The 12,198-nt window shown below is 54.9% G+C and overlaps 1 protein-coding gene across 1 annotated transcript in view; it reads left to right on the top strand.

Annotated features, from left to right (window-relative positions):
- Positions 1-1,235: 1,235 nt before the first annotated feature.
- The window catches only part of TJP3 (tight junction protein 3), a 29,403-nt gene continuing 18,440 nt past the window's right edge, over positions 1,236-12,198 (top strand). The window contains exon 1 of the mRNA XM_082652118.1: positions 1,236-1,405. The gene's annotated coding sequence lies outside the window, so the exon portion shown is untranslated. The remainder of the gene's footprint in view (positions 1,406-12,198) is intronic.

A 12,198-nucleotide genomic window follows, 5' to 3' on the forward strand; every position in this document is an offset into this window, starting at 1 on the left:
AGAGAGAGAGACATCTAGAAGACAAATAAACAAGCAAACAAGACACAAGGCGTTTCAGCTGCTAACAAATACTTTGAAACTAATACAGATGTGATACAATGGCAACAGAATGTGACTGCAAAAGGCTCCACAGCTAATACGTATTAAGCTCCTATTCCAGTGTTTTCTGCTAGAACTACAAGGCAAGCCCATTTCAGTTTAACTTTTTAAATGTCATTTAAAATTTTCTAGCAACCACATTTGAAAAAATTAAAAAACCAAAAGCAGGCGAGATAACTTGTAACACTATATTTCATTGAACGCAATACATTCAAAACTATTATCATTTCTACAGGGAATCGATAGGTAAAACCAATGAGCTATTTTACATGCTTTTCTGCACAGCTGCTCTTCCAAATCCGATGTGTATTTTACCTGCATGTCATTCATTCAGACCAGCCACCTGTGGGTCGCAGCTGGAAGGTGCAACTCTACTGTGTGCCCAGCAGAGTTCTCAGCACTTTCTGGACAGACATTCATTCACTTTACTGTAGGAAACAACCCTAGGAGCAGACGCCAGTGTTGTTCCCGTTTTTAAATTTTATTTTAGTTTTCATTTTGTTATTATTATTATTTTCATATATTTTTTGGGCCACGCCGCACAGCATGTGGAATCTTAGTTCCCCAACCAGGGATCGAACCTGTGACCCCAATACTGGAAGCGAGGAGTCTTAACCACCGGACCGCCAGGGACGTCCCCGTTGTTCCCATTTTTTTAGGTAAGGAAACTGGGGGGCCGGTGACTTGCCCAAAGCTGCCCAGCTGGGAAGTGATAGAAAATTCTCAGTGTAGGAATCCGGCCGGTCACTTGGTGGCACAGAAGCAGAATTTGAGCTCAGATCTGTGGGGATGGAAGGAGCAGCCCTGCCACAAGCGGTGGGATGCTGTGCCAGCTGGAAGGCAAGGGGAGCAGTGAGGGGATGGGGGGGCAGGAATGCGCCATTCATTCATTCATCCTTGAATTTTTCCACAAATGTCTCCCAAGGACCTGCCACATGAGCCAGTCCCTTGCTGATGCCAAGGGCTCAGCGGTGGCCAGTGCAAGCAGGGCGGGACTGGGCGTCCCTGGCCTCTGGGCCGGCAGGGGTTAAGGTCAGCTGCTCCCACGTGAGAGCACCTTGCAACAGAGCCACACACCCAACCAGGTCTCTCTCACTCTCGCTGGTTTGCTTGCGCCTGTCGCCCTGCTGGTTCCACCTGGCACGGGACCGGCTAGCCTGTGGCCACCACAGGGAGGCAAAGTTGGGCAAACAGGTGGGAAGACCAGAGCTCAAGCCTCGGGTCCCCTCCCCGCCCCTGATGCCAGGCGGAAGCCCAGGCCCTAGCTCCTGTCGCCTGCCCAGAGGCCACCCAGCCTCCTAGACAGGTGAGTCCCCCACCCCGATCTGCCCACCATCCCGAAGCAACTGTCCAGACTGGGTTCCCCACTGTGGGGTCCTGGGCCCCCTGTCACCTCCCCCCCACCACCACCAGGCTCCCCGGAAAGCAGGAAACTGACACTGCTGTGTGGGCATTTGACATAGTTTCTAAGGGATTATCTGGCCGGCAGTTACTGCCCCTGGCAGCCTGCCCAGGATGCCATAGCCACAGACTTCAGAGGGTCATTGTTGGCCCCGGCTGTTGCAGGGGGGCTGAGGGGGCGCAGACTGGCCTCTGATCCCCCAAACTGAGGAGGGGAGGCTGGCGGGGAGATGGCAGGTGAGGCAGCCTGGCACCTGCTTGGTATCTGGGCCTCCTGGTACTTCTTAAGAGGCCCCCAAGTTTTCAGACAATTGCATCTCATCTCCGTCCCCTCTCCAGGTGCTGGAGCGGGAGGAACGGGGGGTTCTGGGGAGGTTTATCTTGCTTATCTTGATTTCTTCTCTGGGTGAAATCTCCCAGCGGAGAAGCGCAGGAAGGGGCAGACGGATGGTTGTCACAACAGTCTGCAGAGCTGACTGCGGGCAAGGAGCCAGGATGGTCTCCGGGCAAAGGAAGCTTAGACCCAGGAGAAGACAGGGATCCAGTGGCAAGAGCTTTTTCTGGGTCATTTGCTCCCAAAAAGTGCAGGACAAAGAGAACTTCCCAGCCAGCCAAGTGTCTGATTGCACCTCAAGGCCTCAAGGCTCTTTGTCTGAGCCCAAGAGGGCCCTCTGGGCCTCCGGAGGCATGAGCGTCCCAGTTGCAGGGTATAGAGCCGGCCTGGCATTTGGGGTCACTCCCGGGAAGCAGAGCTGCTTAAGATCTGGGTTCTGTGGGGTTGGGAGGGGGGACATCTCGACTGTCAGATCCCACCCTGCCTGGGTTTGGAGAGAAAGACCCATGGAGTCAAATAGAGCTGGCTTCAGTTTTCCACTCTGTAAACTGGGTATAATGAGTCACCACGTCGCAGGGCTGCTGAGAACAGCATATGATAGAGCAAGTAATAGATTCCCAGTCATGCAGGGGTCAAGGTAAACTGTCCCACCCCAAATCAGAACTCAGAATGCCAAGCCAGTGGCAATGTCCCATCGCCTTCCTGTTTTGCGGAGGTTGAACCCGGGCTCAGAGAGGGGTAGCCACTTGCCCTGGGCTGCAGAGTAAAGTAGGGCTGTCAGCCTGATAGGAGTCAAATTGCAGAGAGTGGGGAGGTCTGGGGGCTGCGTATGCCCCCAGCCAATACCCCAGTTTCAGCACCTGTAAGAGTCCTGCCTCCCCGGCTCAGGGCTTCTGTGTGGCCCCAGTTCTGGGGAAAGTCCACCTCGGGAGTCTGGGTTCCTGTTCTTCCACCTCAGGTCTGGCCTGGCGCCAGGGGAGCTGTGTTTGCTCAGGGTGGAGCCTGACACCCTTTGGAATGGGCTGAGGTTAGTGGGCAACATGACTGGGGGGGGCGGGGGTGCCCAGGGAATGAACCTGCATTTATGAAGCACCTACTGTGTGCCGAGTGCTGTTCTGGGGCTTGAGGATTCAGGGGTGATCAAGAGAAACAAAGATCCCTGCTCTTGTGGGGCTTGTGGTTTGGTGGAGGAAGGCAGGCAAGAAACAAGAGACACAATAAGGAAGTAAATTGTATCCTAAATTGTATCCTGGGTTAGAGGATGGTCAGCCTTACAGGAAAAAAAAAAGTGAAAGACGTACAGGGATAGGAGTAAAACAGGCAGGGGGGTGTTTTACAGTCTTAAGTAGAAAGATTAGGGGAGAATTCATTGAGAAGGCGACATCTGAACAAAGACTTGAAAGAAGTGAGTAGCTGGGGGAGGGGCATTGCAGGCAGAGCACACAGCCCGTGCAAAGGCCCTGGGGCAGTACCATGCCTGGCGAGCTGGAGGAACCGCTAAGAGGCCTGTGTGTCTGGAGCAGAGTGAGTGCGGGGGAGAGAGGGAGGAGGCGAGGGCAGGGAGGGGACGGGGCAGGTCGTGCAGTCTGGAGGGCTGTGGGCAGAGGGGCCTGACTCAGGTGCTCACAGGCGCCCTCTGGTGGCTGCTTCGGGGAGGACAGACTGTGGGCGATGAGGGCGTAACCAGGGACCTGGATGGAGGGGACTGAGCTGGTCCAGGTGGGAGAGGATGCGGTGGACCAGGTGGGGGCTCAGAAGTGAGGAGAAGTGGGCGGATTCTGGACAGATTTGGGGAGAACCAACAGCTTTTGCTGACTACGAAAGACAGAGTTCAGGTTGATTAGGAAGAAAAGTGGAAAGAATGCTCTGGGACTTGAAGATGGTAACAGGTAAGATGGAGTAGTTGGGAATCTCCTCAGGGAGGAGCCTTGGATGCTAGAGTGAAGGCTTTAGGTGTAATGGAGTTAAGGGATCTTTTTTTTTTTTCAAAAATGTAAAGCATGACTCTATACCAATATAAAACAAACAGGTGCTTTATGAGTTTACTTAACTCATTAATTAATATGAGAACCAGCAAGATTTTACAGATTGTTTAAAGGAGAGAATATTGGGACTTCCCTGGTGGCGCAGCAGTTAAGAATCCGCTTGCCAATGCAGGGGACACAGGTTCGAGCTCTGGTCCCTGGCCCGAGAAGATCCCAAATGCCGCGGAGCAACTAAGCCCGTGCGCCACAACTACTGAGCCCAAGTGCCACAACTACTGAAGCACGCGCGCCTAGAGCCCGTGCTCCGCAGCAAGAGAAGCCACCGCAATGAGAAGCCCTCACACCGCAACAAAGAGTAACCCCCGCTCGCCGCAACTAGAGAAAGCCCACGCTCAGCAACGAGGACCCAACGCAGCGAAAAATAAATAAATACATTTTTTTAAAAAGGAGAGAATATTAAGAAAGAACACACACACAGGCAATCAATGCTGAAATGAATTTACAAATAGTTGTAAAGGTGGTCAATAGCCACAGGGAAATAATCAGTGGTCTCCACGGGACAAAATTCATTTGTATTTCTATGGACAAGAATCCTTTGAGATACCACCAGTTTCTTATCATTTACAGAGTTGTAAAATAGTTCGAAGACCATAAGAAGCACGGATAACTAAAGAGGATACCCAGAGCCTGGCATTGATCAGATGCTCAATAAATATCCTTGACCGAATGCTAGGGAGCTATGGAGTGTTCTTGAGCTAAGACCACAGCTTGTTAACTACGCGCCCATTGCTGAGACTGTTTACGTTTTGGTTTTGGGATCTTATTCCCTGACCAGGAATGGAACCCACGCCCCCTGCCGTGGAAGCGTGGAGTCTTAACCACTGGACCGCCAGGAAAGTCCTGACTTATTTGTTGAATGTCTGCTCTCCATGCTGGTCTGTGAGCTCTACCTCTCCAGTGACCTAGGCTCCCAGAACAGTGCCTGGTATGCAGTTGGCACTCCATAAATGAATTAATAGCTCATGGGGAACCACCTAAGATTCTGAACAGAATAGAAAGACCAGTGCTGTGTGCTTTAGCAGGACAGATTCCCGCTGTGGCAGGCCCAGCCTCAAGGCAGGTAAGGGTGGGGTCTCAGGGGACCTTTCATGGGGTGTGGTGGGGGGAGCTGGTGTGGGTACAGGTGCAGAGGCCAGACTGAAACCAGGGATGGTGAGGAAGGTGTCAGGGGCCTGGGTTCTTCCCCCAGCCATTGCATACAACGATGGAAGCTCGAAATAGACAATTTTGCAGGCGGTCCCCATCCAGCTCTGAAGAACACCATAACTCCCTTTCATTTTTTCCCAGTGGGGGCTTGTCTCCCTCCTTCTGACCTGAGTGGAGGAACTTCAAGGCACCCAGGCAAACCTTTCTGTGCACCTGCTACGTGCCAGCTGCTTTAATTTGTGAACCTTCGTGATCGTAGCGCTCAGAGTCAGAACTAGGTCCCATTATACAGATGAGGAAACTGAGGCAGGAAGCAGAGGGGCTGGGATTCTCACCAGGCACTGCTCTGCCCCCTGCCGTGGAGCTTCCTTCTAGGGCTTCCTCCCACCTAGGGGGTGGGGGGGTGGGTGACACCCTCTGTGAGCCCCCTCCAGCCGCCCCCAGAAGGGTCTTCCCCCCTCCTCGCTTTCCCCTCCCTCCAACATCAAAGTACTCGCCCTAAGGTGCCCCGGGACCCGCATGGTGCCTACCGCTGGGCCATTCCTCAGTGCTGTGCTCATCAGCAAGCCCACCCCACCCAGAAACTGCCCTTCCTCCTGCGCCCTCTGGCTGAACCCATAACTCCAGTCCAGGCATGAGGAAGGCATCAGACAAACCCCAAACGAGGGGCATCGTAGAAAATCCCTGACCCGTCTCCTCCAGACGGAAAAGGTCAGGGAACCGGGGGAGCGGAGCCCGAGAAGACGTGATCACACAGACGTGAACACACTGTGGGATACTGGATGGGCTCCTGGCGCAGATTTCACACTAGTAAAACCTGAATACAGCGTGGAGTTTAGTTTATAGTGAGGATGTTTAGTTAATAGCGAGGGTGTGGCTTCTTAGTTTTGGCAAATATACCGTGGTGGTCACGTAAGACGTTAATGTTGAGAGAAACTGTGTGAGAAACATAGGCGGACTCTCTAAATTATGTCTACCACTTATCTGTCAATTTAAAACTAGTCCAAAATAAAATGTTTCTTTTGTTTTTTGGCCACGCTGTGTGGCTTGTGGGATCTAAGTTCCCCGACCACGAATTGAACCTGGGCCCCCTGCAGTGGAAGTTCAGAGTCCTAACCACTGGACCGCCAGGGAAGTCCTCAAAATAAAATGTTTATTTAAAACATTTTTTTTTTCAGGGCCTCTGGGTTTGGAGTCTCTGCTCCCCCAGCTCCCGCCTACAGCCCCCAGTCTGTCCTCTCGACAGTGGCCACCAGAGTGCACCTGTGAGCACCGAGTCAGGCCCCACCCCTCCTCTGCCCACAGCCCTCCAGGGTCCGGCCTCCCTGGAGGTAAAAACCCAAGTCCTCCCGGCAGCCCACAGGGACCTGCACGACCTGCCCCGTCCCCTCCCTGCCCTCCCCTCCTCCCTCTCTCCCCCTCGCTCACTCTGCTCCAGACACACGGGCCTCCTCGTTGTTCCTCCTACACGCCAGGCATGGTCCTGCCCCAGGACCTTTGCACCAGCTCTCCCATGGCGCCTCCCTTACCTCCTTCAGGTCTAGCTGTTACTTCTGCCCAGATACCTCTCACTTAGGTCACTCCTATTAATCTCAGTACCACCTCCTCAGAGAAGCCCTCCCAGAGCCCCCAGCCCAGGTTGTGCCTCTGTACCTATGCTCTCAGAAATCTAGGTCGGACTTGTTATTTCTGTTACGTGATGATCTGATTATTGTCTATCTCCCCGGAGGATCCTTGGCTTCCTTTAGGGCAGGGACTGGGTCTGCATCAGTGCTGGGTATACACAGTAGGCGATCAGTAATCCTCGAGTGAATGAGCCAGCGCCCAGCCAGGCTGCAGAGCTGCTTCATTCTTGGGCTCTGGTCAGACCTGTTAGGCCACAGATAAGACCTCAGCCGCCTGCAGCCCCGCAAAGCAGCCTACCCCAGGAAGACCCCAAGCTCCCAGCGTGAATGAACCCCCCAGGCTCCCACCCCTCCTGGAGGCCACGACCCACACTGGGAGACCTCAACCCAGTCCCTACCCCCTTTGGGCCTCAGTTTCCCTGTAGGTGCTCAGAGGGGGCAGAGGAGGATCATCCCACAGGTTTCTCTGAATCCTCCCTTCCCCCACCCCTTCCGGCCATGCGCACACTGCTCCCTCCTGGTTGTAGTTGGCACTGCAATTTCAGACGGGAATTCCGTCCCCCATCACTCCTCCTTTCTGTACTTGGTGCATAGCAGGGGCTTGCAATATTTTTGTTGAGTGAATGACTGAATAGGTGGGAAAATGAATGCATGAATGACACCGCTTCTGGCCTCTGAGGCAGCAGTGGACGCACCCTTCTCCAAAGCCCTGCATTTGAGCACAGCGTCATCCGATGGGTACTAGGGAGACACTGAGTGTTCTTTTTTTGAAATTTATTTATTTACTTATTTTTGGCCGCGTTGGGTCTTCGTTGCTGCCCGGGGGCTTTCTCTAGTTGCAGTGAACGGGGGCTTCTCTTGCTGTGGAGCACGTGCTCTAGGCGTGCAGGCTTCAGTAGTTGAAGCACGCAGGCTTCAGTAGTTGTGGCTCCCTGGCTCTAGAGCGCAGGCTCAGTAGTTGTGGCACTCGGGCTTAGTTGCTCCGAGGCATGTGGGATCTTCCTGGTCCAGGGATCAAACCCATGTCCCCTGCATTAGCAGGAGGATTCTTAACCACTGTGACACCAGGGAAGTCCCAGTGAGTGTTCCTGAGCAGGGCATGAATATGTGAGGTGGCTGGAGGAAGACCATGTGTCTTGTGGTGGTTGACCCCCTTCTTAGAGGGGTTTAAAGTGGGGTTTCTCTACCTCAGCACTATTGGCTTTTGGGGCCCAACCGTTCCCTGGGGTGTCAGGCTGGGGGATGGGGGGCAAATTACGCTACAGTGAGAAGCACGGGTATAGACTGAGCGGTGTGGGGTCAAAGAGAGCCAAGTCCAGGGCCAAATCCAGCTCTCCTAGTTGGGCTTGCCACTCGACCCATCTGGCCTCAGTTTTCTCAGCTGCAAAATGGTCACGTGGATATCCGTGTAACAGTGGCTGGAGCAAAGCAAACACTCTATAAGCATGAGCCAGCTTATTTTGCCAGACCTACATCCAATCAGCAACTCCTCCCCAGTCCTCCCCAGTAATCGCAGCCACGAACCCCTGCATGCACGTGGCAGTGGGGAACCTATTTATGTTTTGTCCTATGAGTCAGTAAAGCAAATACACATCTATTTAGAAAATATTTGACTTTCTTCTACCTAAAATCATGTTGTGTGCCACCTGCTGGTGACCCAAGGTCATGTCGGGAAAGACTGAGCTTTCCCCTTTAGCCATGAGGTTCCAAGCAGGTCCTTAGAAGGGGGCTTCTGCAAATATTTATTGCCTTGGGGGCCTTTGGGGACTCTTGAGGGGTTGATTCTGGCTAACTGGGGTCTCCAGACTAGGTTTTGGGGGATAACTGCAGTGGGGAGTGGTGAGAAATCAACTTTGGGGGCCTCAAAGGTTTTGATTATATTCTCTGTCTTGTACACTTGGCAAACTCTTATCCAACGCTAAAAACCCTAGTGGCAATACCCCCTCCTCCAGGAACACTTCCCTGATCCTCCATTTTCCCCTCTGCCTCCCCCCTTCCCACAGTCTGGAGTTCCTCTCTGCCCAGTCTTGACTGGATGAGGCTGGGAAGTGGTGTCTATGCCCAGATTTGCCCCTTCAACCTTGGCCTGAGATGGGGCACAGGAACAGCTGGGCCTCAAGGTCTATTTTTTTTAAGCACAAAGGAATGTGTGGGTGGGGCCGATGGTGGCTCCACCCATCCAGGTGACTTCCTCCCTCCCTCACCCCCAGGTAGAGGGTTTCCTGCTCTCGTCCTGTAGTTCCTAGATGGCTCCTGAGGGTGAGGCTGGGTGAGGAGAAAGAAGCCTGACCTTAACTCAGAGGAACCTAAAGAATTTCCTCCGCCCTCGCCGCCCCGCCCTCCCCAGCTGGGGACCCAGCCAGGTGCTAGGTGTGAAGACAGGCGGGTACCACTGGATTCGGGGCAGGCCCAGAGGCGGCCGCTGTGCGCCTTCAGAGAGTCCATGCCCCTGGCCTCCCTGGGCCTCCGTTTTCTCTCTCTAAAATAGGGTAAACCTCCCGAAGATGGGGGTGACCCGAGAAAGACCAGCCCTATGCTCCTGAGGTCTCTGACCCTTGACTAGCTCCTAATCCAAGAGATCTCCCTACTGAATTTCAACATGTAGAGTTTTTCTCGGATGTTAAACTTTCCGAAGCGCAGGCTCCGTTCCGAACGCGGCTGTAATCCCTTCCGGGTCTTCCTTGCAGCCTTGCCTGGCTGGTTTCCAGCCCCGCCGCTGGCTAGTGCTCAGCTGGGCGGAAAACCCGGCCTGGAATTCCCACCCTGGGCCTGGATCCTGTGCTGGGAGGGGAAGGGGGACGAAGGCTGCCTCGGCGGCGTCCCGAAGGCGTGTCGGGGCGGGGGCGGAGCCGGTAGGGGCCACGGAGGAGGAAGAGGTGCAGGTGCAGCCCCAGCGGCGGAGCGGGCTGGAGGAGGGCGAGAGCCGGGGACCTGCTTCGCCGCGACCCTCCCCAGCCTCCTCCCTCACGCCAGGGTGGGGGCCCATTGTTTCTAGGACCCCCTGGGGCAGAGGCACTGGACGGCCCCCGGGTGGACTATGGCGGTGAGATTCCAGGCGAGTAGCCCGCCGAGGGCGGGAGGGAGAGGGGACCGAGCTGGGGTCAGGGCTGGGACCTGGATCCAGGACCCCAGATCACCCTCTGCCTAGGTAACAGATGGGGAAACTGAGGCCCAGAGGAATGTGGTGGCTAGCCCGAGGCTGCACGGGCAGAGGCGTCCGCGCCCACTGGCCTCCAGAGCGGCCTCCGGGAGCTTCCTCTGTCCTGGGTCTGCCTTCGCAGGTAGACCTGAGTTCAAATCCCATTTTTTTCTCCGTAACTTTGGGCCGCTGAATCCATACGTCTCCGAACCTCATCTATAAAGTGGACGGTGGTCACTTTATAGAAGGGTGTAGGAAGGATTCCAGGACAAAAGTGTGTTGCAAAGCGCCTGGCACGTAGTAGGTGCCCGGTTTCCCGGGAGATCAGCGGAGTTAAGCTTGAGCACTAAGGGCGGAACCGTGGGCAGGGACTTCATATGTGGGCGGGAGCGGCTTTGGCGAATGCGGCTAGGCTGCGGACGAGGGGATCCCCATTTATTGGGTGCCTACTGTATACAGAGCCGTTCACTTGGGCGACCTGGTAGACATGGGCGTCGAGAGCCCCGTTTTGCACCGAGCAAGCCGACCGGGGCTGCGAGAGGGAATCCCTGTGGCTCTGTCTTGGGGGACTTCGCTCTCCAGGGCTGAAACTTGAATCGACTTTGTCACACCCACCCCGCTGGGTCTCAGGTCGGGCCCCAGAGGGGTAAACAGGCCTAGGCTGTTTACCTGGCTCGCCCCGGGCCGGACCGCCCGAGGCTCTAGGGCCGGGCAGTTCTGGTTCCCGCCGCCTCCTTCCCGGCAGCAAGGAACCGCTCCCAGAATCCAGTCCCCAGCTCGAGTATTTGTGACCCCCCCTTCCCCTCCCCCTCCCCACCCCCGCCGTTGTTCCCAGAGGTTGGAGTGGGGAGGGGGAGAGCGGACAGCAGCCTGGTAGCCAAGTGCCCGGGGCGGTGTGCCTTGGTAAGACCTGTCCCTCTGGAGGCGTCTCCTCTCCGGTGTTTCTGTCCCGCGCGTGGCAGGGGGCGAGGACGAAGGCCCGGGCCCCGCCCCCTCGGAGCGCACCTCGACGGAGGAGGGGCTGAGGAGGCTAGGAACTCAGGACGTACCTGGTTGAGTTCCTGGCGGAATCAGCCTTTTATTCCACCATTCACGCATTCCTCAAACTCCCGCGTGCCTGGCCTTGTGGGGACAATGCTGGGGTCCCAGGGCCCCCAGCCCTGCCCACTAGGAGTCCCCTGACTAGAGGGATGTAGGGGAGACAGGTGGACTGGGACATCCCAGGCCCCAGTAATCAGAGACGTAAAATGTGGGGGGGGGGGCGGAGGGCTTTGAGGACTCATTTCCTGGAGGAAGAGACAATGGCACTGGGGCTGTGAAGGATGAATAAGAGTTTGCCAGGGAGCGCAGCATGTGCAAAAGCCTGGAAAGGAGCTGATTGGAGGGCCCATCACCAACGTACCCAGAGAGACAGCCCTGCCCAACCTTCACAGACCAAGAGGAAAGACCAGAAACTCACTAACTGATGATTAAACAGGATAATTTAAGATGGTTTTGGATATCATGAATAAAACCTCATAAATTAAGTAGGGAGGGGTGGTAGGGTGCCAGGGAAGATTGGCTAGTCTAGTAGGGTCCCCTGGGGAGGTTGCGTTTGAGCTGAGACCTGAGTGTCCGGGGCAGCTGTGTGCATCCTGGGAGGGTAACCAGGCACAGGGCACTGCCAGGGAAATGTTTGGAACTAAGTTGAGGTGGGATGTGGCGTTAGGCGTGACCCCATGGGTCATGGAGAGTCCTGCAGTATCCATGGAGGCAAACCTACACAAGCTGGGACAAGCCCCAGCCACCTGTGCCTGCCCCCTTAGGGGCCCTGACTCCCTGTGGGCTGTTTCTTAAAATAAGGCCAAGAAATCAAAATTCTGGGAGGCCGTTTAATGACACTAAGCATAAAATCAGAGCAAGTGAAAAGATTCTGTTCTGAAAAATAAGTTCAGAAAGAAAAAAAAAAAAACAGAAGGATACTGTAGCCTGGTGGTTAAGTTTAAAGGTATGGGATGGGCTGCCAAGGTTTGCGGCGCGCTGTGTGAGCTCCAGCAAGTTACTGAACCTCTCTGAGCTTCCCTTTCCTTCCCTGTAAGGCAGGAAGGCAGGAATAGGAGAAGTGCCATTTCTGAGGTCACTCAGGAGTAAATGAATGGGTACATGCAATGCGCTCACTGGCAGCGCACGGAATAGTGTTGCTTAGTAGTATTATGCAGAGGAAGAAGGTCATTATTATTACTTCTCACAACAGCACTGTCATCTCTCCTAGAGGCTCCTTCTGCTATTCGTGCATGACTCCACGCCCGCTTCCCACACCTCAGCGCTGAAAGACGGGGCGGTGGGGGTGAGGGAGGTACCCATTTCACAGATGGGGAAGATGAGGCTGGGAGAGGCACCACCACAGCCAGCAAAGGGCAGACTGCAGAA

This window comes from Grampus griseus, assembly GCF_964374135.1.
Source record: "Grampus griseus genome assembly, chromosome: 3".
Taxonomy (NCBI): Eukaryota; Metazoa; Chordata; class Mammalia; order Artiodactyla; family Delphinidae; genus Grampus; species Grampus griseus.